Below are 27,092 nucleotides of genomic sequence, written 5' to 3' on the forward strand. Positions count from 1 at the left end.
AGTAGCCTCAGAGTTTTCGCAGATGATGCAGTTACGTTGTCAGACCTTGATAACGTTTCAAAGCGGTGCAAAGACTGGCAACTTGCCTTAAATGTTCAGAAATGTAAAATTATGCACTTCCGATATAAACGTAGTACGAGTATCTTATGACTACAGTACGTACGAGTCACAGTTGGAATCAGTCATCTCGTACAAATACCAGGGTGCAACACTTTGTAGGAATATAAAATGGAACAATCACACAGGTTCAGTCGCACGTAAAGCAGGTGGCAGACCTCGATTCATTGGTAGAATGCTAAGCGAAAGTCGACAGTCTACAAGAGAGATTGCTTGCAAATCACTCGTGCGGTCCCTCCTAGAATGTTGGTAAAGTGTGTGGAACCAGTACCGTATAGGAATAACAGAGTGACCTGGAGGTGCTGAAGGAACTGAAGTGGCAGACTCTTGAACATAGACGCCAACTATCCCGAAAAACCTCACTTCCGAAGTTTCAAGATCCAACTTCCAATGATGAACCTAGTAATATAGTACAACCCCCTTCGTATTGCTCCCATATGTACCACGGGGACTAGATAGATTAATTGCAGGCACGCAGAAGCACTTAAAAAAACGTCCTTCCCGAGCTCTACACGTAAGTGGAACGGGAAGATGCCCCAATATCTGCCATAATGGGGAGTAGCCTCTGCTAAGCCCGCCCGGTTAGCCGTGCGGTCTATTATAACGCGATGCTTTTCGAGCGGGAAGGCGTGTCGGTACCCGGCACAAATCCGCCCGGCGGATTAGTGTCGAGGTCCGGTGTGCCGGACAGTCTGTGGATGGTTTTTAATGCGGTTTTTCATCCGCCTCGGCGAATGCAGGCTGGTTCCCCTTATTTCGCCTCAGTTACACTACGTCGGCGCTTGCTGCGCAAACACTGTCTCCACGTACACGTAGTTACTCTACCACGCAAACATTTGGGGTTACACTCCTCTGGTGTGGACGTTCGCGGGGTGGGGGGGGGGGGGGGGGGCACTGGGAGCCGAACCGCACAATAACCCTGGGTTCGGTGTTGGGCGGCGGTGGGGTGAGTGGAAAAAAATTGGAAATTTGTGGTAAGGTCTTATGGGACCAAACTGCTGAGGTCATCGGTCCCTAAGCTTACCCACTACTTAACCTAACTTACACTAAGGACGACACACACACCATGCTCGAGGGGGAGGGGAGAGGGGGGGGGGTGTTGAGTGGACTGCTGTGGCGTGTTGTAGGGGTTGTGAACCACTGAGGGCTACGGCGGCAAGGACGAAGCCTCTCCGCCGTTTCTAGGTCCCCATTTCAATACAATACAATACAATACCCTCTGCTATGTACGCCACAGTATTTCGCAGAATATGGATGTAGATGTAGACGCCGAACGGCGGTTACGTGCCACGGCTGTGCGACTGCTGGCAGCGGAAGTACTGTCGCACACGGAGAACGCCAGCATTACTGATGAGAGCAGTCCATATCCTCTCTACACAGTGGCAAGGCGAAAGCTCAAGGATGGTATGAGCTACCACTCCGCATCAGTTCTCAGCTGTCCGAGCAGTGTGGATAGGTATTCTCAATAGCAACCAGTCCATCAGTTATTTGTTGGCTATACACACTCACGGATCTACGATATTTCCGAACCGGGGTGAAAAGCTGATGCTGGTGCCCCCTCCCCCCCCCCCCTACCCATATAACGTTTGAGATGTTGTTGTTGTCTTCACTGCAGAGACTGGTTTGATGCAGCTCTCCATGCTACTCTAACCTATGCAAGCTTCTTCATCTCCGAGTAACTACTGCAACCAACATCCTTCTGAATCTGCTCAGTGTATTCATCCCTTGGTCTCCCTCTACGATTTTTACCTTCCATGCTTCCCTCCACTACTAAATTGGTGATCTCAGCCTCAGCCTGAGAACGTGTCCTACCAACTGATCCGTTCTTTTAGTCAGGTTGTGCCACAAATTTCTCTTCTCCCCTGTTCTATTCAGTACTTCCTCATTAGTTAAGTGATCTACCTGTCTAATCCTCAGCATTCTTCTGTAGCACCACGTTTCGAAAGCTTCTATTCTCTTCTTGTCTAAACTAATTATCGTCCATGTTTCGCTACCATACATGATTACACTCCATACAAATACTTTCAGAAAAGACTTCCCGACTCTTAAATCTATACTTGATGCTAATAAATTTCTCTTCTTTAGAAGCGCTTTCCTTGCCATAGCCAGTCTACATTTTATATCTTCTCTACCATCAGTTATTTTGCTCCCCAAATAGCAAAACTCATTTACTAATTTAAGTGTCTCATTGCCTAATCTAATTCCCTCAGCATCACCTAATTTAATTCGACTACATTCTATTATGCTCGTCTTTCTTTTGTTGATGTTCATCGAAGCGTAAACTGAATCTAATGTAATCTGATCTCATCCAATGTCCAGTGAAATCGCGCCTTACATCACCTCAATTGCCTCCCAGCACAAACTACAGAAATATATTATGTGGCCTGTGAGGAGCTGCTCCACCATTGTAGCTCATTCTTTCTAACTCTCTCTGCAGTCGTTGTGTAATCTGGACTTCTGGTGTCTGTGACGCTATGGAACTGACGATCGATTCCTTCAGTTGAATTCAATTTGGTACAACCGCCTTCCGCAGTGCTCGACGGTCCCTACCCGTCAGTACATGAGGTCTGTCGGGTCTTGGTTTAACTGTAGTTGTTTCTTTGCGTTCCACTTCACAGCCACTGTACCAACATTCGACGTGGGCAACTCTATAAGCTGATGTGTATCAGGTGGAATTGTTACTCGTCCACATTCCAAGTCATTTAGTTCTCTGACACATTAAGCGGTCACAATATCTCTCCTGAGAACACAATTCTCCCCGCCTGTTTTGTATCGGCGCCTCCGACTCGTGACATCTAGCGGCCGATGGCGTTAGTGTATATCCAGGCCCGGATCTAGTGGGGTTGGCAAACCGGAGTATCCGGCCCGGGCGGCTATTTCAGAGGGCGCTGAATTCAAATTCTTGAAGAAAAAAAAACTTGTTTCACAAAACGCCTACCATCCAGTGCACGTTGGTCTATAGATTGTTCATATGATTTTGAAACCCATCCCTGTTCGTTTTTGAACATTTTTCAACAAATTACAAGTTGATTTCTGAATGAATCATTAGTTAATTTTTGAATGCGTACATAGTGTAGGCCTATGTGATGTCTCTGCCAGGGAACCCAGTCGCATCTACGAGTAAAAAACTTTCCCGCAGACAAAAGTGGATGGAGCTTATACGAGCTGAGCCGAATAAACCCGAACGGATGAATGCCAATCACTGTTCGTTTATGTGGTTGATTGGGTGCACGAATGACAAGCTTTGTTATAGATTTAAGTATCAGGAAGTCTATTCTGAAAGTATTTGTATGGAGTGTAGCCATGTATGGATGTGAAACATGGTCGATAAATAGCTTAGACAAGAAGAGAATAGAAGCTTTCGAAATGTGGTGCTACAGATGGATGCTGAAGATTAGATGGGTCGATCACGTAACTAATGAGAAGGTACTGAATAGAATTTGGGAGAAGAGGAATTTGTGGCACAACTTTACTAGAAGTCAGTGAAATTTTGCTTAGCAGCCATTTCTAAATGTGCTCTTGACTTAGTATTTATTGCAATGTTTCTATCATCTGTAAACAAAACAAACTTAACATCCAGACGAGAGGTACGCTGCGGCAATCCGATGGAAGGGTTCGGTTTTGTCGACTGCCTGGAGAACCTTACTTGCCATCACGTGTTGTGCCAAAAGTAGCGTATGGAGGAGGAAGCGTTACAGTATGAGGGTGTTTTTCGTGATTATGCTTCAGAAAACGTTGAATGCGGCAGGACGTGAACCCATTTGACAGCACTGTGCACTGCGTACAGTAGAGTAGCAATTCTCAGACGATGACCATGTGCATCAGCATGACAATCTGTCCTATCGTAAAGCAGTATCTGTGAAGCAATTTTTTGGGGCAATCACATTCCTGAAATGGGTTACCCTGCACAGAGTCGCAACCTGAACGCAATGAAATACCTTTGAAATGACTTAGAACGTCGACTTTGCTTCAGAATCCAGCGTCCAACATAACTACCTTCTCTGGTTGCGGAAGTTGACGGAGAATGGCAAAGCTTATAGGTGACAGCATAGGTGGGGTTGGTGGGATCACTCATGGGAAAATTCCTGCAGTAGTGGGTGTTAGAGCTGCACCTTTTTTAGATTGAAGTCAGCCGATAGGTATTCCTGCTTAAGGGAAGTCTCTCTAACAAGGGAATCACTTTTGACAAAGCTTTGGTATCCGAGTAATGAGGGAATTAGTATATTTCATCAAAATATACAAGGTATTAGAGATAAAGTTAGTGAACTGCTTATAGATGTTGACTCTGAAACTATTGATATATCTGAACACTTCTTCACTAAGGAGATAATTCAGAGGCTTCCTTTACCAGGATACAGGTTGGCTGGCAGCTTTTCGAGGAGCTCTTTGCGGTGTGGGGGAGTAGCCATGTATGGGAAAAACGGCATTCCATTTGAGTCAATTGATGTTTCAAAGTACTGCACTGAAAAGGTGTTTGAATGTTGTGCAGGTGTGGTTAAATTTAACGGAGCTAAACTTCTAACTGTTGTTATTTATAGATCCCCAGACTCCGATTTCACAACATTTTTGTTAAAGCTAGAGGAGGTTCTCGGTTCACTTTATAGGAAATACAAAAAGTTAGTTATATGTGGTGACTTCAATATTAATTGTATAAGTGATTGTGCAAGGAAGAGGACGCTGGTAGACCTCTTTAATTCATATAATCTTATGCAAACCGTATTCTTTCCAACGAGAGTGCAAGGGAACAGTAGAACAACCATAGACAACATTTTTGTTCATTCCTCATTACTAGAAGGGCATTCTGTTAGCAAAAAGGTGAATGGCCTTTCAGATCATGATGCACAAATTTTAACTTTAAAAGATTTTTGTGCTGCTACACGTGTTAAATATAGTCATCAGCTGTTCAGGAAAGCTGATCCAGTTGCTGTAGAGACCTTTGTAAACCTTATAAAGGAACAAGAGTGGCAAGATGTTTATAGCGCTGATACAGTAGACGATAAATATAATGCTTTTCTCAAGACTTTTCTCATGCTCTTTGAAAGTTGCTTTCCGTTAGAACGTTTAAAACAGGGTACTAGCACAAACAGGCAGCCTGGGTGGCTGACTAGAGGGATAAGAATATCTTGTAGAACAAAGTGGCAATTATATCAAAACGTTAGAAACAGTCAAAATATAAATGCAGCAGCCATTACAAACAGTATTGTAAGGTGCTTAAAAAAGTTATTAGGAAGGCAAAAAGTATGTGGTATGCAGATAGAATAGCTAAGTCTCAGGATAAAATTAAAACCATATGGTCAGTCGTAAAGGAAGTTGCTGGTCTGCAGAGACAGGTCGAGGATATAGAATCAGTGCGTAGTGGGAATGTCCGTGTTACTGATAAGTCGCATATATGTACAGTATTTAATAAACACTTTCTGAATATAGCAGGTGAACTAAATAGAAACCTAGTCCCAACAGGAAATCATATAGCGCTCTTAGAAAAAAGTGTTCCGAGACTGTTACCTGAAATGCTCCTCCGTGATACCGACAAGAGGGAGATTGAGTTAATAATTAAATCACTAAAGACCAAGAACTCTCATGGATATGACGGGGTATCTAGCAGAATACTGAAGTATTGTTCTATGTATGTTAGCCCAGTTCTCAGCCATATCTGTAACTTTTCCTTTAGGAGTGGTCGGTTTCCTGACCGATTAAAGTACTTGGTAGTGAAGCCACTTTATAAAAAGGGAGACATTGATAATGTTGACAATTTTAGACCTATTTCTATGCCATTGGTGTTTGCTAAAGTTATCGAGAAGGTTGTATATACAAGGTTACTGGAGCATTTAAATTCACGTAATTTGATGTCAAATGTTCGATTTGGTTTTAGAAATGGCTTAACAACTGAAAATGCTATATTCTCTTTTCTGTGTGAGGTTTTGGACGGATTAAATAAAAGGTTGCGAACGCTAGGTGTTTTCTTTGATTTAACGAAGGCTTTTGACTGTGTTGACCACAAAATATTACTGCAGAAGTTGGACCATTATGGAGTAAGGGGAGTAGCTTACAATTGGTTCGCCTCTTACTTTAAGAACAGAAAGCAGAGGGTAATTCTCCGCAATATTGAGAGTGGTAGTAATGTTCAGTCCCAATGGGGCACTGTTAAGTCGGGCGTTCCCCAAGGGTCGGTGCTGGGGCCACTGCTGTTTCTTATTTATATAAATGATATGCCTTCTAGTATTACAGGTGATTCAAAAATATTTCTGTTTGCTGATGACACCAGCTTGATAGTGAAGGATCTTGTGTGTAATATTGAAACAGTAACAAATAATGTAGTTCATGAAATAAGTTCGTGGCTTGTGGAAAATAATTTGATGCTAAATCACAGTAAGACTCAGTTTTTACAGTTTCTAACTCACAATTCAACAAGAACCGATATTTTGATCAGACAGAATAGGCATATTATAAGCGAGACAGAACAGTTCAAGTTCCTAGGCGTTCGGTTAGATAGTAAGCTGTTGTGGGAAGCCCATGTCCAGGATCTTGTTCAGAAGCTAAATGCTGCTTTATTTACCATTAGAACAGTATCTGAAATAAGTGACACTTCAACACGAAAAGTAGTCTACTTCGCATATTTTCATACGCTTATGTCGTATGGTATTATTTTTTGGGGTAATTCTTCTGATTCAAAATGGGTATTTTTGGCTCAAAAACGGGCTGTTCGAGCTATATGTGGTGTAAGTTCGAGAACGTCTTGTCGACCCCTATTCAAAAATCTGGGAATTCTGACATTGCCCTCACAGTATATATTCTCTTTAATGTCGTTTGTTGTTAGCAATATTAGCCTATTCCCAAGAGTTAGCAGCTTTCACTCAGTTAATACCAGGCAGAAATCAAACCTGCATGTAGAATGCACTTCCTGACTCTTGTGCAGAAAGGAGTGCGGTATTCTGCTGCATCCATTTTCAATAAGCTACCACAAGAACTCAAAAATCTCAGCAGTAGCCCAAACTCTTTTAAGTCTAAACTGAAGAGTTTCCTCATGGCTCATTCCTTCTATTCTGTAGAGGAGCTCCTGGAAGAGCTAAAAAATTAAGCAAATTCCAGTGTTACATTGTTTATTTTCTTCATTTAAACTTACAACTTGTCACCTGAATATGTTTTTTTATATTTCATTTTATCTGTTTCTAATATCGTGTTATAATTTCATGTATTGACTCGTTCCATGACCATGGAGACTTCTCCTTAATTTGGTCGCACGGAACAATAAATAAATAAATAAAAAGTAAAAAAAATGGGCTGTCATTCCTCCACAGACAATCAGACACCTCACTGACAGTATGACACGGGCACATTTCAAACCACCATAAAGGCGAAGGGCGTACACATCTCATATTAATGTCCACTAATAGGCGTACGGATACTTTTGATCATGTAGTATATTCCAATCTACGTCTTCCACCACAGCTTTTACAATCAACATCTCCTTCTAGTACCACAGAAATTCTTGCTTGCTGTCTATGTCTCATCATACCGTAACTTCTTCCTGTCAATCGTTGCTACATGTTCCTCTCCTCGCCGATTACGCAGGGAACCTCCAGATTTCTTATCCTATCAGTCCACCTCATTTTCAAAATCCTTCTGTAGCTTCACATCTCAAACAGTTCGAGTGTCTTCTTCTCAGAATTCCTTCCTCAAATTAATGCCGAAGTTTGAACTAGCAAACTTCTTCTAGCGAGGACCGACCTCCCTGCTTGTGCTAGTCTGCTTCTTATATCCACCTCGCTTCACCCGTCGTGTGTTACTTTGCTTCCATGCTAGTAGAGTTCCTTCATTTCGGCGACTTCGTAGTCCCCATGTTTGCTGCTAAATTTATCGCCAACTCATTTCCGCAAGTCGCCACTACTTCCTCACTTCTTCAGCTTACCTGCCATCCATAGTGATACTTCACTCTCCTCGCTTTATTTCGGCGATATAATCGCTGTTCGAATCATTTTTTCCCATTCGTGGTAAGTGCTGCACCAATCAACAAATATAAAGTGCGCCTATTTTTGCAATTAAGATCCGACGAATTTGATTCTACATTTCATTTACAATGTCAATGTAAATGTTTTGTTTCTAGTGGTTAGCACCGAGTGTTGCAAATGTGATTATACGGTACAAATAGTATGTCTAGACATTGACACTTCTGGCAAACAAGCTACTTGTATGGTAACGTAGTTTTCTGTTCCTTATGGGGCTGATTGTGGAGAATTCCCCAAACCAGACGGAAGACTTGATTTTTGTGGCCGCCCTCGAACCCCGCCATCAGGGTCATAGTTTCCATCCAACCGCCGCAGGTCTCTCTCTGGCCCGTACGCAGCTACTGGCGGAATACAGACAGCAACCACTGCAATAAGGTAAAATGCCCATGACATGATAGTGGCAGGCGCACCTACCACGGATGCACAGATATCGAGTAAACACACACGTGCTGAGCGAAGTCAAGCATCCCAAAGTGAGAGGTAAGGGGACCCACCGAAACCAATCACCCCAATGGTGGGAGGCACCCCGATTTCAGACATTCTGATGGGAACAGAAAGCTATTACATCCATGTCGTTGTTCCTGGATCACGCCAAATGTAGTTTCTAACCAGACATTGAAACGGTTAACCATATTGTAGTGTACAATCAAGTTTGCAACGCTCAAGTAAATTTCGAATGTCAGTAACAACCGCTATAATACAAAGGTTTACATTTACATCGCAAATGAAATATAGAATGAAATGTGTCCATTCGTAATGATATTTGTCGATTACAACTCCACCTACCACGAATGTAAACCAATGGTATAAGTAAACCGTAAGTATGTTTTAGCGTAGAATCCGAATATGCGATAAAAATGGGTGGTTCCCATTTGAAAAAGCAAAATTGACCCCCGCACACGCAGGAAGGGTGGTTAAGAGGTGGGTAGTTGTAGCACAGACAGATGTGCCCTTTACTAATATTAACTTTTCCCTTAGAACTTTTTTTTAGCACGATGCGTCGTTCTTGAGATATGTAGTTGCCTCAAGTTAAAACAAACAGCCTGATGCCCGAATACCGACGAAAAATACGCCACACTGTTCGGATTCGAAGTAATGAGCAAGTACACGTTTTTACTGCTTATCTGCGTAACTGTTCGTCATACGTACCGAAGAGCATTGTTTAAAACACTGCTTCGACAACGTGTTTGTCCAACTCCAGTATGGTTTTCGTATGAACGAGCTCGTAAGTGGTTGCTTTTCTTTTCCTGGTATTTCACATTAGCTGATGTTTTCTTATGCCTTGACTGACGGCAGGAATTAAATTCCGAAACAAAACTGTGGTGGGTGAGGGAAATGCCGTCAATCAATGAGGATCTAGTCATATGGCAAAATCTATAGTTATGCCATTACATTCTGGGGTAAAATGGGCATTGAGGAAAAAAGTGTTTGTTGCACAGAAGCATGTAATGAGAATAATACGTGTCGTCCACAGCACAGTCTATGGTCGACAGCTCTTTAAACAGTTCGGCACACTGACAAGTGCCTCACAGAACGTTTACTCCCTTATGAAGCTTTTAACAATCAATCACAGCTTGAAAACGAGAGTTACGTTCATAGCTATAATTCTGTGAGGAGAAATGATTTACTCTGTGGACCACTCAGCCTTATTGCAGTATAGTTAGCTACAAGGTATTTAGTGATAAAAATATTTGACCATATGCTGACCGCCGTAAGGAATTTAATGGAACATAAAATTAACTTCAGACAAGGACTGGAATCATAACTGCTTGACAACTGCTTCTACTCCATAGAAGAACTTCTGAATGTCACGTAGTGAATAAATCGCAATTTTTTTTGATCATTACTTATGAATGGTGGTGAGCTGAGAAGAACTGAATGGTTTAAACTGAAGAACAACAGCGTATCGCAGACTCGTGGGCGGCAGCGAATGGCACGTTGCACTTCCTCGCCGCTTTCTTGGTGGGCGTGACTTAACAGCGTAAACACGTCGCCAGATGGCGCCGACCCGTAGCTGCCAGTGATTCATGACGTCACAGGTCTTTTTTGCCCGCGGTGCGCTCAGTATCCAAAAGTGGGCAGACGAACGCGGAACAGCTACCGCGAAGCAGCCTGCAGAAGACCTGTCCCACGCGAACCATCAAGATGCATAGCGTGCGAAAATGATGACATAACGCTCAGCGGATGTGACGATCAAACGTCATTACTTGCTTAGGTATGCAGCGACCCTGATGTCCGGTATTATGGTCATGATCCATACATTTGAATGAGATGCAGGGAACATTTTACGTTTTCAAACATCCAGCGAAAGATATAGATATAAACAAAGGAAAGTCTTTTTCTTGCGAAAGTGCTGTCAGGTCTTCGTTTTCTATTACTATTTGTAGACCTTTTGACAACGAGATCGTGAAATATGACGCGATACCTCAGGAAGATAGAAAAGAGATTTAGAAGGCGCTGTTTGGCGTTGGCAGGGTAATAGAAATAGAGAAATACGATGAACACGGAATGAGAAAGATTTATTTATGTTCGGCTTTTACAGAATTAGCGAGAGGATAGAATAGACATTTAGGGCTTAATACAGAGAAGGGAGGAGGCGTGATCGCCAGTGAATTGCCTCAAGGAATCATGCCAGTATACGAGTGCAATGATTAGCAGAAAAGACGGAAATCTTATACCAGATTTAATTTTCCCCGGTAATAACCAAGTTTACAAATGTCTTATTTATAGTGTATTTCGTTTCGCGTGGCTGTTGTTGCGACCCTCAGCCTGAAGACTGCTTTGATACATCAGTCCACGGCAGTCTTTCCTGTGCAAGACTCTTCACCTCTGCATAACTACTGCAACTCACAGCCATTTGAAGCTACCTACTGTATACAAGCCTTGGTCTCCCTCCACCGTCCTCCACACTGCCCTCTTTACTAAACTGACGATTCTTTGATGCCTCAGGATGTGTCCTATTACCCGAACTCTTCTTTTAGTCAAACCGACGCATAAAATTCTTTTGTTCTGGACTCTATTTGCCACCTGTTCATTAGTTATAAGATATACCCATCTAACGTTCATCATTCTTCTATACTACCATGTTCCACAAACCTCTAATCTCCTTTTGTTTGAACAGATTATCGTTCACGTTTGACTTGCCTATAAGCCTAAATTCCATAAGTGACCAGATCGTGGCCTTATGATTATCGTTGGTGCCTCTCGGATCACGAGGCCGCGCGTTCGCTTACCGGCTGAGTCAGGGAATTTCTCCGGTCAGGTCAGCGTGTGTGTGTGTGTGTTGTCCTCCTTATCATTTCATCATCATCGACGCGCAAGTCGCCGAAATGGTGTCAAATCAAAAAGACTTGCAACAAGTGGCGAAATTCCATAGGGGACTCCTAGCCCACAGTGCCATATGTACATTTCATTTTTTCACAGCATACAAATATCTAAGGAAAGTCTTCCTAACAGTGATATTTATCTTTGATGTTAACAAATCTCTTTTTCAGAAACGACTTTCTTGCTATTGCCAGCGTGCAGTTCCGAAATTCTCTTCTTCGGACTGCGTCTGTTCTTTTGCTACCTAAATAGCAAAACTCGTCTCCTACTTTTAGGATTTCATTTTTTAATTTCACTGGACTCCATTACCCTTCATTTTCGTATTGTAACTACTTTTTAAGACACTATCCGTTCCCTTTAAATGATCTTCCGAGTTCTTATCCATCCCTGACAGAAATTCAGTGTCATCGAGGAAATCTTAAAATTTTTTATATCTTCTTGCTAAACTTTAATTCCCTTTCCGAATATCTCCTTGCTTTTCTTCACTGCATGTTCAGTGCACAGATTGCATAACACCGAGAACAGGCCACAGCCCTGTCTCACTCGCTTTCCAATTATTGCTTCCCTTTCATGTCCTTCAACTATTTGTAACAGCAATCTGGTTTCTGCTGAAGTTGTAGATAATCTTTCACTCCCTGTATTTTACGCTGGTGCTTTCCAAATATCTCATTTAGAAAGTATGTGGTTTTCCATAGTAACTTCAGACTACAGCTGGGATGTTTTTTAAATGCGGCAAGGCCGCGCCGTGTTTTTGTGTTCCAGCCCTGTCCTCGTTTTTACTTCTTTTGCAGTCTCTTTTACGGCCATCCAAATATATGTAGTTTACTTAGTTTCAGTGACTAGGTTACTAGCATATGCGGGTGACAATTAACGAAGACAAGGAAAGGGTTACCTCGATACCTCGACAGCATATCTTTGCCCACCGTGACTGGAGATCTATGCTCCATGGAGCGCTGAACTCTGATTAAGTAAAAAAAAAAAGACACTGAGAGAAAAAAATCGCGACAGCAAGAAATAATTAATGTACAGTAATGAAATTTAGGTTCAAAATGGCTCTGAGCACTATGGGACTTAACATCTATGGTCATCAGTCCCCTAGAACTTAGAACTACTTAAACCTAACTAACCTAAAGACATCACACAACACCCAGTCATCACGAGGCAGAGAAAACCCCTGACCCCGCCGGGAATCGAACCCAGGAACCCGGGCGCGGGAAGCGAGAACGCTACCGCACGACCACGAGCTGCGGACTGAAATTTAGGGATTACATTTGTATAGGTAACTGGGCCGTGCTGCGGTTCACATTGCTGCTGTTTGTAGGTTTCTGTCCTCTGTTGGAGGCAAAACCGTATCGTTTAGTTGACATGGTTGCGGTTGTTTGTCTTCATCTCGTGTTGATTGGCGCCAATTCGTTTCGCAAGCGTTGCCTGTCCGCTAGTGGCAGCAGCGGCGGTAATGATATGTAGTAACTGTGGCCCTATCTTTGGGGCGACATCGTGGTTCTTCCGGGTGGTGTCAGTGTGCAGTTCGGTTGGGGACTCTGATTAGCTTTCCTGGACTTCTAATTACAATTTATTGCGTTCAGTTTGTTACTATTTGTTAAGTTCAACCAGCGGTATTTTGCTTGCCTCATGGCCGCTAACGCCCCAGATACCTGCCCTGGAGGTTTCTGTATGTAACGGCAGTGTACGTTTCCTCACCTTGCCGCTGCTGTCCAGTGAGGCATATAGTTTTGACAGCTTCCTTGATTGTAGGTTGGTTGGCGATTCTTCTCCTCTGGTGGTAGTGATTCCTTTCTCGTTCTGGCCGCTCTAAGCACAGTATTCTGCGGGCAGAGTCCAGACTGCCAGATCGAACTTTGGCGTATTTTTACATCTTTGCATTTGGTCTATTGGACGTCAGGTAGTCTCAGCAAGATTATCATTAGTCGTTCGTTAGACTTGTCACTAGTCTGAGTTACCATCTTGTGAAGTGAATGCAACTCTTGGCTGCCTATCTCACCACTCGCGAAAGTGTTTTTTTGCCAGACCTGCTCAGAGGTCTATTCCTGGTGCACCGTCTGTGACTGCCCCTTGTGTTTTATTATTGTATTTTCTGTTTTATTTTATGTTTCTAATTTTTTATATAATTGCCATTCTTGGCGTTACAACAGGTTTAAATGATTGTGCTACCAAGTTCACCATCATTTAGTCTCACCTGTTTGTTGATAAGTTGCTTGTCCTTTCAAATTAACATTTGCTGCTGTATTTGCTTTTTTACTGTAAGTTTTTTTTAATTTTTTATATAATTGCCATTCTCGGCGTTGCAGCAGGTTTAAATGGTTGTGCTACCAAGTTTACCATCATTTGTCTCATCCGTTTGGTGATCAGTTGCCTGTCTTTTTAAATTAACCTTGCTATGCATTGCTGTTTTACAGTATGTTTGTTAAATTTTTTTATAATTGCCGTTCTTGGCGTTAAAGGCCTTCAGTCGTGACTGTGGTTACTTGCCTTAAAATTCTAATTGGGATCACATTGGCTTGTTCGTAAAACATTATTTGCTGTGTCTGTATTTTATGCTCATTTGGTAAACTGTAACACACTGAAAGCACTACTAATTACACAGTTGTTTATTCTGTGGTGTCACCGCCAGACACCACACTTGCTAGGTGGTAGCCTTTAAATCGGCCGCGGTCCGGTAGTATACGTCGGACCCGCGTGTCGCCACTATCAGTGATTGCAGACCGAGCGCCGCCACACGGCAGGTCTAGAGACACTTCCTAGCACTCGCCCCAGTTGTACAGCCGACTTTGCTAGCGATGGTTCACTGACAAATTACGCTCTCATTAGCCGAGACGATAGTTAGCATAGCCTTCAGCTACGTCATTTGCTACGACCTAGCAAGGCGCCATTATCAACTGCTATTTATCTTGTGATGCATGTACCGTCAGACCGATGTTCACCAATTATGGATTAAAGTTAAGTATTCCACAGCTACGTCCTGTTTCTGCTAGTTCATTCCCGTGTCCTGTTCCAGACCTCACGCCAGCCTGCGTGAGCTTAAACGCGTGCCTTTCGGCTTCACCTCGTAGAGGCTTGGCTGTCTTGCCAAGTCACAACAAATTCCTTCATTAATAACGTGTGATATCCTTATTTATTGCTGAGTCTGGAATTACCGTTTTAAAATAAATGTGTATCATTGCAAAAGGAAACAAACAGTAACTGATTACGGCCCCGTCGACGGTCTTCACCGAATCCCGCCTTCCTTGGCTACCAGGTCTCAGTAATATATTTAGCTAATTAACATTGGAAGGTCACAGGTTAATTTAACAGCGATATAAACGACTCCAAATGTGACACGCTGGTACATTAATAACCATTGTAAACGCCAAAATGTTGAATGTAAGCATGCAAACTTTGGAGTCCCATGCCTGTTGCACTTGGTCGCTCAATACAGGACGGCAATGCTGGTTGTGGATGACGCTGGAGTTGTCGTCCGGTGATGTCCCATATGTGTCGATTGAAGACAGATCTGGTGGCCGAGTAGGTCAACGCAAGTCGACACTCCGTAGAGCATGTTCAGTTACAACAGCGGTATGTGAGGGAGCTTTATACTACTGGAAAATACCCCCTCGAATGCTATTTATGAATGGCAGCACAACAGGTCGATTAGTCAGATTGACGTACAAATTTGCAGTCAGGGTGCGTGGAATAACCATCAGAATACTCATGCTGCCATACGAAATCGCGCCCCAGACCATAATTCCAAGTATAGGTCCAATGTTTCTAGCACGCAGACAGGTTGAGTGCGAGTCCTCACTGGCCTACTTCTATTCAACACAAGGCCATCACTGACACCTATGCAGAACCAACTTTCATCAGAAAACACAACAGGCCTCCACCTTGCTCGCTAGTGAGCTCTCGCTTGACGCCACTGAAACCGCGAACGGCGGTGGTTCGGGGTCAGTGGAACGCGCACTACAGGGCGTCTGGCTCGGAAATGTCGTTGAAGTAAGCGATTTGCAACAGTTCGTTGTGTCACAGTGGTGCCAACTGCCGCTCAAATTGCTGCTGCAGATGCAGTACGATGCGCCAGAGCCATTAGTCGAACACGATGGTCTTCTCTCTCGGTACAGCCACGTGACCGCCCTGAGCCCCTTCTTCTTGCGACCGTACAGTCTCGTGACAACCGCTTCCATTAAGGGGGGTAAGACGTCAAACGGACCGACTTGGAGCAGGAGAGGCACCACAGGACATTTTAATTTCCACTGTCTATACTTTTACGAATAAATTCATAAAACTTTGTCAGCATGACCAGGAAGGATTCAGAATTCACACTCTTAGCAGTGGAACTTTGAAAATAATAACGAAATAATTTTTTTACATGTGAAATTCCATCATTTTTTTAACTTATTAATGGCAGCATTTGTTGCTGTAGGCACACTTTTCTTCATAAGTAAGAGATCCTTCGATGAATTTTGCACAGCACACAAACCATATTTAAAGGTGTATGAAACTCTAGAATTTTCCAAATCTATTAAAAACTGTGGTAAAAATTGAGGTAAATATCTATAAAATTTGTGTTTTTTCTAATAATGAAGTTTAAAATCTAACAGCTCATTCTTTTTTTCATAAATTAAATAAATTCTAGAGTTTCATACACTTGTAAGTATGGTATGTATACTGTACTAAATTGATCGAAGAATCTCTCTAACTTATGAAGAAAAGTGTACCTATAGCAAGAAATGCAGCTATTAGTAAGTGAAAAAACGATGAAATTTCGCACGTAAAAAAATTTATTTTGTTATATTTTCGAACTTCCACTGCAATGAGTGTGAATCCAGAATCCTTCCTGGTGAAGCTGACAAAGTTTTATGAATTTATTTCTAAATGTATAGACACTGGAAATTAAAATGCCCTGAGATGCCTCTCCTGCTCCAAGTCGGCCCGTTTGACGTCCTACCCCCCTTAATCACCTACAGTGTCTACATTCCCTCCAAGTGTTTCTGCAGTATCGCAGAAGGAACATTCAACTTCTCGTAGGCCTATTACACGACTTGTTGCAAGCGGTGATGTGTTGGTTCAAATGGCTCTGAGCAGTATGGGACTTAACTTCTGAGGTCATTAGTCCCCTAGAACTTAGAGCTACTTAAACCTAACTAACCTACGGACATGTGTTGAATATGGCCTTTTTGTCGTCTCAAAGGCATTCTTGATTAACTTCAACTCACCACGTCCAGTCTCAAAGGACCGTTACAGCGGCGTATCTGAAGCAAACTGTAGCGCCACTATTATGCAACTGGCCCGAAATTTTAACTGATATCATCTTTCAGATATAGAAACACGCCTACCAACTTCCGTCCAAGTCGCACAACTCCTTCTTTGTATTGCGATTTTTTTAGTGTATATGGAAGGAATAGAAAGGAGGAATCTCAGGGGCGAGTGCTATCGCCACGCCACCGGGCAGTGGGCAGCGGCAGTGCGGTCGTGGACCGCCGGCGGTCGCGACCTCGCGGTGTTTACACGGCCGCCGTTGCCTATCAGCGGCGCGCTGCCCCTCTGGCAACAGGCACCGTCTGGCTGCTACGCAACGCAGCCTTCCCGCGAGCCACCCCACGTACAGCTGCATCGGAGAGTTTTTGGTGAGACTGATTAGCCGACTGCACGACTACTTGCGGGTAGACACTACGCGAAAGGAATGGTTGCCGCGCGTTCCATGAACCTATAAGAGTGCTAGTTAAGAACTAGATGGTCCGTGGTCTGTCAGCGACACCTCTAAAACTTCTTGTTATCAGTTGTATGGATCACAGATAAACCAAGTAGGAATAATGGCAAGCAACTCTTGCAAAGAGATTCTTAAGCAGTTCTACATCCGACACTGAATCTACGGTCGGGCACGGAAGGAAAAGAAGATAATCCTTTGCGCTACTGTCATCGACGGAACAATAATATTCCAAGTAAGTAGTTTTGTCTCATTTCTTTATTTTTATTCTGTGAGTTCTGTATCACTGGAACACTTCATTTCCTCGCCATGATTCTGTGCTCTTCCTGCGGCTCCTGTCTACGCCAAAGTCGGTTTCTCGGAGAAGGAGGCTTTTTTCAAACACGATTTGATGGGTCGGTCTTTCCCTAATCCTCCTAAATGGATAGTTTCTGTAATTCTGCCTTGTATAAATGGAAGAATGGGACTACCGCTGATCGATGTTTGCAGGAAACAGCCGTAAACTTATGTAAAAATTTTATTACGCTACCAGTTTCCGTCCTCATTGGCACCATCCTCAGGCCCCTATACACGAAACGAGATAAGCCATCTAGTCGCTTGTGCTCACTAAGGGAACTTTCAAAGCAATCGTGGATACTTCACACATTTAACGACCGACGTTAGATGTGTGAAGTGTCCACGTCTGTTGTGAAAGTATCAATGGTTCAAATGGCTCTGAGCACTATGGGACTTAACATCTGAGGTCATCAGTCCCCTAGAACTTAGAACTACTTAAACCTAACTAACCTAAGGACATCACACACATCCATGCCCGAGGCAGGATTCGAACCTGCGACCGTAGCAGTTGCGCGGCTCCGGACTGAGCGCCTAGAACCGCGAGACCACCGCGGCCGGCGTGAAAGTATCTACGGAAACCAGATTGACATAGTGGTTCGTTTAGTAACCACAAACGACTGGATAGTATGTCTCGTTTCGTCTACAGAGGACTGAAGAGGGTGCCAGTGAGGCACCGAAAGTGGTAGCGTAATAACATTATTCCATAAATTTCGGCTGTTGCATATCTGTTTTCTACAAGTAAATGGGTAGTGGTCTAGGCATACGCCTGCTCAACGTCGAGTGACTTTCCTTCGACGGCTGGTGTTTACAGTACCCATCGGAGAGAAACTTGTAACAAATTAGAGTTATATATTAATACCTTCCGCTGCTGGCGGGCGTTGATATATATCAACGGGGACAGGTGAAAATGTATGCCCCGACCGGGACTCGAACCCGGGATTCCTGCTTACATTGCAGACGCTCTATCTATATTTATTTATTTATTTATTTTTTGCATTTTGTTCGCTGTTGATCGTTGCGTTGAGGACGTCACATGATATCTGGTCAAGTTCGTTTGTTGATCCTTCCACTCAGTTTTTTTATTACAGAGGCCAAGTAGCTCTCTGACCGAACACCCTGAGCTAGCGTGTCGGCAAACATCCATCTGAGCCACCGAGGGCACAGAAAGTAATGTGACTGCAGGACTATCTCGCGCACGCCCCCCGCGAGACCCACATTCCCACCTTATATGTCCACACACTACATTCGTAGTGTCCCTACCCAACACAATCATTACTCGTGGAAGACATTCTTACCAAGTCCTTTGAGAGTTCGGGTAATATGTGTGCATTTGCACAGAAGAAGAAGGTCATGGCCGGTATTGCCAGAATTATATACTTATATGGATATGGTGTCTGTTCTTTCGGACATGTCCGAAAGAACAGACACCATATTCATATAAGTATAAAACTTGTAACAGTCCTCTGGAAACAGCACCTTAGAGAAGCGCTTCAAGTGGCAGCAGGATATCGCTAATGAAGATATCAACGTTGTGTGCCTGATTCTGATTGGTTGAATTTCCCGAATATTATATAATTTCATGGAGCGATCTGGAACTCGCGATATCGACTAGGCGGCTGACAGCGCTCGTGGGATTCGGAAGTGGTGTGCTCTCAGGGGCGGCGCTGGCGTCCTCACACTGCGTTTCAGATACAAGGGACGCCTTCGTGATCAACTGAGTAATTTCTTGCAGAACGGAAAACTGAGAGATTCCGGGAGTGTGTTCTCGTGCGCGGGCTTGGGTTCCGGGCTGAACTTTCCGGTGCCTTAGCGGCGTGTAGCCGTTTTGGGATTACTGGAGAATGGTATACAACCAGTCGGCTTTCACTAATGACATCAGAAGTTACCAGCGATGAAGTTTTGCACAGCTCTAACAGCAAAGACGAATATTGAGAAACAAAGGAATGCAGGAGAGAGAAAACAGATAGTATATATCACGAACATTCATATTTCGAACATAATATTAAGTATATCGCTTCTTTGTGTCCTAGTATCCTATTCTTCAGCTGACCTATGCAGCTCAACTGAAGAGTCCGATACTAGTGCAAAGAAGAAAGGAAAAAAAAGGGACAGAAGTAACATTAGCATGCAGTGCGTCAGTTGTGACATATATGAATTGTATCCCGAACTTCAGTTGAGCTGTTTAGGTCAACTTGCAGTACGGGATACAAATTTAACGTACGTCGACCTTTCTGCCTTCGCTAGCACCTGTATCCTATTCTTCAGTTGACCTATATATGTCAGTTGAATTACGGGATACAAATTTTACAGGTGTTGCTTTTTTCGCCTCCGCTATTACTTCTTCAGTTGATACTAGTACTAGCGAAGACGAAAAAACTGACGTACGTAAAATTTACATCTCTTACTTCAGATGTCCTACATAAGTCAACTGAAGAATAGCGTACTAATGCTAACGCAAGCGGAAAAATCGACGTATGTAACATTGGCATCCTGACCTCAGCTGAACCACGAGTCAGTGAAAAATAGCTACATATATAAGATTTGCATCCCGTACTTCAGTTGGTCTGTATAGGTCGACTGAAGAACAGTATACTACCCCCGTAATTCAACTGAGGTACAGAATGCCAATGATACGCATGTCGCATTTTTCGTCTTTGCTGCACTAGTATCCTATTCTTCAGTTGACCCATACAGGTCACTTTTCGTAAATCGTTCTTTTCGCCTTTGATAGTACTAGTATCGACTGAAAAACGTCGTGGTAACACTACTGCTAGCGAAGGCGAAGAAAAACAACTGTACAATTTGTATTCCGTACAGCAGTTGACGAACTCTGCTTCAAGCCTTCCATATTCACAGGAATAGATAAATCCATAGGTACAAATGAAAATCAAAAACGAAAAATTGTCCAGAATGAAAAACAATTCTTTCGAAATACCTCATACTGACTAAGAATGAAAATAAGTACCGAATGACTTGGAATCAACAAATCATTTAAATATAATAACAGCGACAAAAATCGTACACAATGTCTACCCCTGTCTTTTAAAAATACATTCATTTATTTCAATTTGAAATAATGACGCCTCGCCACATAAGACAACTGATTTATTATCTATGGCTCAAAAATAAAAACAATAATCTCTATGAGTAAACTATGACGTCATTGGTCAAAGCCGACGGGTTGTATCCCATTCTTCAGTTGACCCTTTAGCGAATGTGAAGGCGCACAACAGGCAGCCAGAGAGCCAGGTAGCTAGCTGGACAGTGGTGTTTACAGAACGAATCGGACTTGGAAAGGTTTTCATTCAAGCCAATAAATTACATTCATTTTCTTGGAAATCTGACATTGGTGCTCTTTTGTGGTTCGTTGCCTGATGAGTATGACATGTATTCCTGTTTTATTGTGTGCAGACTATTGGAGTAGTGGAATTTGAACAGTGAGTCGCGGATGTAAGCGAGGCTGGCGATCCTTGTTTAGACTGACTGGACAGTGTGACAGTGAAGAGAAATAAGCTAGGTCCGCCAATAAACGTTTATAATAAACTCCGCGGAGCAACACGTCACGTAATTTGTCTCGAGTGCTTCGAATCGCCAATGGCGCGTGGATTCCGGCTGCGGCCGCGAGTGTGACGTAACGCGAAGCTACGGGAGCGCCGAAACGTGTTCTATTATGTCATTATAAACATTCACTTATACGGTAAGCCTGAATCTCTGAAACAATAATGATTGTTCAGAGCCTATTGTGAGCAAAAATGAAATATTTTTCTTCATCTGAAATTTATGCATTTTATATGGCTGTTACTTGAGGGCTGCGACTGTACTGTAAGATTTGTATGAAATAATGTATACTGCAACAGTCACTTGTTACTAGTATTTTATTAGCACGACGCATTTCAGCATCATACCGCCATTTTTAGGTGCATTTATGGTTGCTTTTCATTGTAATTAATATTGCATATTAATTACAGTGTAACAGTAGCTGCAAATGCACAATATTAATTACAATGTAAAAGTAACTATAATGCACCTGATGATGGCAGCATGCTGTCGAAACGCATCGCGCTAATGAAAGGTTAGTAACTAGTGAGTGCTGCAGTATGTATTATTTCATAAAAATTTGTGGCTAGATTCATTGTTAACGCAAGGGAACGATGGTCGCCGATGAAAGCAAAAAGACAGAGGATGATGTTGGTTGCCTCCGGTTACAGAGCGTTATCAGAGGAGGGTTTTCCAGACTGTATTCCGCAGAACACTGGTGTTCCACGATAAATGAATAAGTGCTCCGCAAAAAATTTATTAGCAATGTGGAGGTTCTTTTCGACTGTTGACGATGTTAGTTAATTTTTTAAATATTTATCATGATTTCGTATTACTAGGTGTGATTTGAAGTTGAAGCAATCACTGAATAAAACCAGTTTTCTTCATTAAAAAATTAACAGAAAACGAGGTGTTATACACGAGTACTACGTATTTCAGAGTGCTCCGTCAGGATAAAGGTTTGGGAACCTCTGCTCTAGAGCAGGTATGAGCAACCGTTGGCGAGCTGCGGGCCTGATCACATACTTATTTGAGCTCGTGGGCCGCTCCGTCACGTGACGCGACAGCAGCGCTCCTAGCGCATTAGGCCAAAACCAAAGCGTCTGCGACAAAATCGCTTGTCCAAATCGGAAACTATAATTTTAATTTTGTTGTTCCGTAGTTGTCTTGTAGACTGTTTCTGCGCAATGTGTTTCGCAGAACAGTCCCTATTCGTACGAGATTCTTTCACAACAGATAGTTATTGGAATTAGCGATATTAACGTCTGCTTTTCTCTTCTTAATGCAAAGCATTTTGCGTATAAATTCAGTAAATATGCACGGAAACACTTGCACGAAATGAACAATCATAGGACTTTAGGCGTGAAGAGACAGCAGATAACAATTCCGCAAGTAATGGTCCCTGCTCCCTCGTTCAGATCGGCATATTTTGCGACAAAAATCGGCAATTTTCGTGCCATCGTCGCCTACTACCAACATTTGCTAGCTATCAATGTGCAAGCAATAAATAACATGTGAGTGGTTGTTGTAGCACTGATACAAAGACGAAAATATTTCTCCCCGCACCCCTTCAAGGCAGTGAGCTGTTTTCACCATTCTCCACCCGCACATGAGCACACGGCCTTAACTTCGCTCACAGACCGGAAACGTGTTTCTTCTTGCTGCTTCCAGCGGCGGCGAAACAGCATTGTACACCCGAGGAATGACTAAAATATTCACTGTTCAGCGTCATGAGTCGAGCGTCAGCAGAAGTATCCGAAAATGCACCCCGGCCAGGGCACAATACTTGTGCGTCATTTCGTTTTTGTCGAATTTCTTCCGCGTGTCGGACTGAAATCATCGCGGTCCGGATGCGACCCGCGCGCCGCCGGTTGCCCACCTGTGTTCTAGAGTGTAATGCCGTCAATAGTAAAACAGTCTCTGAGAAAACAGTGAAGCCTCCAGTATGTAGTAGTACGTGGCTGACTGAAAGCTACGCTTGTTCGCACGTCGCTGCCGGTATTCGAGCAGGAGTGCCGGCTCACCACATTAACGAGAGTCGGTGTGCCGGCCATCCAGGATGTGGTTTTTATGTGGCTTACCCCACCCGGGTATGTGAATACCGAGCTGTTACCAATGTTCCGCAAATATTCAGAAAACGTTCGCACACTTTCACATGGATAGCACTACGGAAATTCCGTCTCGGCAGATGAGGAGAAGGGGGGGGGGGGGGGGGGGGAGATGGGCGCGGTACAGGGGTGGCGACAGGAATGGCATCTGGCTGACATTCACAGTGCCAAATCCAATGCTAACGAGGCCGACTTCTGCAGGTACAGGATAAAGGAAAAAGAAAAAGAAGCTGTAATTGACTGATGGCAAAACTTTTACTAATTAACACAGTACGATTCAGTATGGTCCATTTCTTTACGGCAGATGTTCCCATAAAACTGGACATAATAATCAAGAAATGTGCTCTAGCAGTTATGAACAGTCTCGAAGCCTCGTAGGAGACTGCGCCTGCTTTCCGATTTGCGGAATCCCTGCCTTGTCGGTTGAGTATCGTAAAGCGAACTCTTCACGTGATTGTATAGGAACACAACTGCGTGTACTATATACTTGACGAAGAACCTGGGCTAGGAACGGGGAAGTATCACTATTAATTACTAAACAATTTAGGAAAGAGTTTCGTAGCGCTACTCGAAGCAAGTGCCGACCCGGTGGCGCTGAAACAATATGCGGGTAGCTTATTTAGTTCGGAAAACAAGATAAATAGCGTCTTCGTATTCACGATTTAGTTCACCTGGAAAGAAAACAGAAAATACACATTTATTCAATAAAAATTTATTCTCCAATTGAAAACACCATTGAAAATCAGACAGCCACCTCTAAAATGGGTAAGCTAAGTTTAAAATTTTTAAAACTGTTAATTTTTTTAAAATTTGGTGGCATATGTAAAGTCATTATATTCTTCAAATGAGATCACGCACTGATTTCTAGACTGAATAGTCCATTAATTTTGACGAGTTAGTACCAAGCAATACCTAACGATCAGGTCTGTTGACATTGTCAAACAGGAGATATGCCGTCTGTTGTAAATCTTTTATTTATGTTACGGACTGAAAATTCATGAAGTCAAGACCGCCCATGAAATCATCTTTCTTAGGACGAATTACCAGTTTCGGCTAACAATCTAGTCATCTTCAGATGGTAAAACATTCTTGATTAGTATGGGTGTCATTAGGATTTCACACATGGTTACAATCTTCCTTAAAATGACGACATCCATACATGACATAGTTAGAAATAGCTCTTCATCGTTCGTGGGCAGTGTAATTGAACGATGAGTAATCCCGTTAAAACAACAAGTGTATGATAATCTGTATTACGAGATAATGTAGATACTGATTGTCACTTACGAAATTTTGACGATATAAGCCTTTCTGCTATAACCATTGTTCAGTTACACTGGCCACGAATGATGGAAAGGTTTTTTAACTATGTCGTGTACGGATTTGTAATTTTAAGATAGAATAAACGATCTGGGGAGCCGTTATGGCACCAACACCAATTGCGAATGTTTTATGATCTGAAGATGGCTAGATTGTAAGCCGAAACTAGTAATAAATCCAAATAAAGAAGATTTCATGTGCGACCTCGACTTCATGGGTTTTTAGTCCCTAACATAAACAAAATAAAAATAGTAAAAAAGCGTTACCTAAAGTTTCTAGCGCTGTTAAAAAGCATTCGGCGTTACCTGATAAAATTGTAAGATACTTAGTTAAATCGAGTGCAGTATACTTTCTCTTGCAACTAACGCAAATAAAATTTAAAATTCTTGGTTGAATGACGAACGTCAAGAAATACCTGTGTGTTTATCAAATGGTTCAAATGGCTCTGAGCACTATGGGACTCAACTGCTGAGGTCATTAGTCCCCTAGAACTTAGAACTAGTTAAACCTAACTAACCTAAGGACATCACAAACATCCATGCCCGAGGCAGGATTCGAACCTGCGACCGTAGCGGTCTTGCGGTTCCAGACTGCAGCGCCTATAACCGCACGGCCACTTCGGCCGGCCCTGTGTGTTTATCATGTCATCTAAAATAATGTGCACGTACTCCTCTGAATGAAAAGGAGGTACGATACGTGAAAATAACTGGATTATATCACATTTCGTTTTTCTGTAGAATCATTTCTCTCTTTCAGTGTCGTTGCAATAAGGTGTGTTTTCCATGTTTCAAAGTAATTGACAAAATATGCAAATGGTGACTGAAAAGTGTGCTTGTTTTATTGTATTTCTTCCAACTTTGGGCGATAAATTGCTCGGATCCGAAGTCTGATTCACGGCACAATGTCATAATAAATAAAGGACATACTTCACTGAGACGATGACCGTAGTAGTTTATTGTAGGTTGGTGGCAAAGTATTTGAAATGAGCATTGTGTACTGGTCCGTTATATCATAAGCTTCTTTAAATTTTATAAAAAGTTAAATATCTGTTTGTAAACACCGTGGAAAATTACCCAGAAGCCGTCAGTTGTGGTGTTATTCCGGTATGAAACAATCCACGAAAATTTGCTTTATCTTTCTCACATCATTTTAACCCGATGTACCTGGACAGCAGGCTAAGCTGACAGTCTAAAAGGTCCACGTTATTTTCTTGAAGACGTCCAGGGGTAAACTGTTACGGTAAAACGAAGTCAAACTGGATCGCTGTTTGCGAAACACCGAACATACTGGCCAGGTACACAGTTGTGCAATGGAACACGTCTCTATAGGAAAAGAGAGCAGCCCACGGCCTCTGTTGTTGCCTTTGCTTGGGCAGAAGCCAAGAATATGATTGCGAAACTTGAATTGGATCCAATGAAGCAGTAACTAAAGTGAATCATAAACTTTGTATCGGATTAATGGCTGGCTGTTACACGAGTCTGTTCATTCATCGCTGTAGAAGAATTGCCGCACTTACGCGCTTGGCATCTTTTATGACAAGCGGAGCGGTGCACAAGGTTTATCATCCCAGAGGAGATGATGACGAGTGCATAAAGAGATTTCGTGTCATAAACACAGAAATTTGAGAAAAAGGAAAGCACGTTTAAGCTTCCGTCGACATGGTGCTCGTTACATACATTGCACTGACGAAGCTGAACCAGACAAAAACATTTGTGTGTCCATTCCGGATAAACTGTCCCGAAATGAACCTCAAGGGAGTAACAATGATTAACAGTCAAATATTACATGACTCTGTTACACTGTGTCAAATCACAATACCTTATATCTACATCTACAAACATCTACATCTACATGGATACTCTGCAAATCACATTTAAGTGCCTGGCAGAGGGTTCATCGAACCACCTTCACAATTCTCTGTTATTCCAATCTCGTATGGCGCGCGGAAAGAACGAACACCTGTATCTTTCCCTACGAGCTCTGATTTCCCTTATTTTATCGTGGTGATCGTTTCTACCTATGTAGGTCGGTGTCACCAAAATATTTTCGCATTCGGAGGAATTTGCTAGAAGATTTCGCTAGAAGATTCCGTCACAACGAAAAACGCCTTTCTTTTAACGATGTCCAGCCCAAATCCGGTATCATTTCTGTGACACTCTCTTCCATATTTCACGATAATACAAAACGTGCTGCCCTTCTTTGAACTTTTGCCATGTACTCCGTTAGTCCTGTCTGGTAAGGATCCCGCACGGCGCAGCAATATTCTAAAAGAGGACCGACAAACGTAGTGTAGGCAGTCTCCTTAGTAGATCTGTTACATTTTCTAAGTGTCCTGCGAATAAAACACAGTCTTTGATTATATCCCCACAACATTTTCTATGTGTTCCTTCCAATTTAAGTTGTTCGTAATTGTAATACCTAGGTATTTAGTTGTATTTACGGCTTTTAGATTAGACTGATTTATCGTGTAACCGAAGTTTAACGAATTCCTTTTAGGACTCTTGTGGATGACCTCACACTTTTCGTAATTTAGGGTCAACTGCCAATTTTCGCACAATTCAGATATCTTTTCTAAATTGTTTTGCACTTTGTTTTGATCTTCTGATGACTTTATTAGTCGATAAACGACAGCGTCATCTGCATACA

The sequence above is a fragment of the Schistocerca americana genome, chromosome 2, assembly GCF_021461395.2.
Source record: "Schistocerca americana isolate TAMUIC-IGC-003095 chromosome 2, iqSchAmer2.1, whole genome shotgun sequence".
Taxonomy (NCBI): domain Eukaryota; kingdom Metazoa; phylum Arthropoda; class Insecta; order Orthoptera; family Acrididae; genus Schistocerca; species Schistocerca americana.